Source organism: Mandrillus leucophaeus, unplaced genomic scaffold (genome assembly GCF_000951045.1).
Source record: "Mandrillus leucophaeus isolate KB7577 unplaced genomic scaffold, Mleu.le_1.0 Scaffold401, whole genome shotgun sequence".
NCBI lineage: Eukaryota > Metazoa > Chordata > Mammalia > Primates > Cercopithecidae > Mandrillus > Mandrillus leucophaeus.
The window spans coordinates 1,491,087-1,493,210 of record NW_012104266.1 but is presented as its reverse complement, the minus strand read 5'-3'; positions in this window follow the sequence as shown (position 1 = coordinate 1,493,210).

Below are 2,124 nucleotides of genomic sequence, written 5' to 3'. Positions count from 1 at the left end.
GGCAGGAGAATGGCGTGAACCCGGGAGGCGGAGCTTGCAGTGAGCTGAGATCTGGCCACTGTACTCCAGCCTGGGCCACAGAGCTAGACTCTGTCTCAAAAAAAAAAAAAAAAAGATTAATGGGCCAGGTGCAGTGGGTCACACCTGTAACCCCAGCACTTTGGGAGGCCAAGGCAGGCGAATTACTTGAGGTCAGGAGTTCAAGACCAGTCTGGCCAACATGGTGAAACCTCATCTCTACTAAAAATACAAAAATTAGCCGGTCATTGTTGCATGTGCCTGTAAACCCAGCACTTTGGGATGCTGAGGCAGGCAGTTCACTTGAGTCCAGGAGTTTAAGACCAGCCTGGGCAACATGGCAAAACCCCATCTCTACAAAAAATACAACAATCAGGCAGTTGTGGTGACATGTGCCTGTGGTCCCAGCTACTTGGGAGGCTGAGGTGGTAGGATCACTGGAGTCTGGGAGGTGAATGTTGCAGTGAGCCGAGATGGCACCACTGCACTCCAGACTGGATGGCAGAGCAAGACACCACCTCAACAACAACAACAAAAAAGAGAGAGAGAAAGACAGAGAGAGAGATCACTCCTCACTCCTCCTCTGATTAAGAATCTACATTTGAGGCCGGGCGCTATGGCTCACACTTATAATCCCAGCATTTTAGGAGGCCAAGGCGGGTGGATCACGAGGTCAGGAGTTCAAGACCAGCCCGGCCAAGCTGGTGAAACCCCATCTCTACTAAAAATACAAAAAATTAGTCGCGTGTGGTGGCAGGCGCCTGTAATCCCAGCTACTTGGGAGACTGAGGTAGGAGAATCGCTTGAACCCGGGAGGCGGGGGTTGCGGTGAGCCGAGATCACACCACTGCAGTCCAGCCTGGGCAACAAGAGTGAAACTCTGTCTCAAAAATAAATACATACATACACACATACATACATAAAAAGAATCTACATTTGGCTGGGTGCAATGGCTCACACCTGTAATCCCAGCACTTTGGGAGGCTGAGGTGGGAGGATTGCTTAAGGCCAGAAGTTTGAGACCAGCCTGGGAAACATAGCAAAATCCTGCCTCTACTAAAAATACAAAAAATTAGCCGACCGTGGTGGCGCATGCCTGTAGTCCCAGCTTCTCAGGAGGCTGAGGTGGGAGGATTGCTTGAGCCAGGGAGGTTGTAGCTGCAGTGAGCCGTGATCATGCTACTGCACTCCAGCCTGGGTGACAGAGTAAAACTCTGTCTCAAAAAAAAAAAAGAAAAAGAAAAAAGAAAGAATTGGCTGGGCATGGTGGCTCACACCTATAATCCCAACACATTGGGAGACCGAGGTGGGCAGATCACTTGAGGCTAGGAGTTCGAGACTAGCCTGGCCAACATGGCAAAACCCCATCTCTACTAAAAATGTAAAAATTAGCCAGGCGTGGTGGTGCATGCCTGTAGTCCCAGCTAATCGTGAGGGTGAGGCTTGAACCCGGGAGGCAGAGGTTGCAGTGAGCCAAGATTGCGGCCACTGTGCACCTGGGAGACAGAGCGAGACCTTGTCTTAAAAAAAAAAAAGAGAGAGAAAAAATATATATATTTTTTTCTTTTTTTTAAAAAAAGGTCTATAATGCCCTTTTAACTCTCTTTTAAATCACTTTGAAAATCCTTGACCTAGAATTTTAGGCTCCTGTTAATCTAGCCACACTCCATTTAATTTTTTCGTCTTCTTTCTTCAACATAACCTCTGATATGTTACCAGTGCTTACAAGAGGACTAAGCTTGGAGAGACTCTGAAGAGAAGCATTTACTTTTTACTCTACATACTTCTGCATTTAATTTTTTTTCAGTGATAATGTACTACTTTTGGAATTTAAAATGAAACACAATAAATAAATTAAAACAACTTTTGCCCTAGTATCGCTCTCCCTAATCTTCCATACCCATCAAAATTAATTTCTCATTATTCAGATTTCCATTCAAATGTACAGGTGACACTTGAACAAGGGTTTTAACTGCACGGGTCCACTTATATGTGGATTTTCTTCTGCCTCTGCTACCCCTGAGATAGTAAGATCAACTCCTCATCTTCCTCCTCCTCCTCAGCCTACTCAATATGGAGACAATGATGAAGAACTTTATGATAACC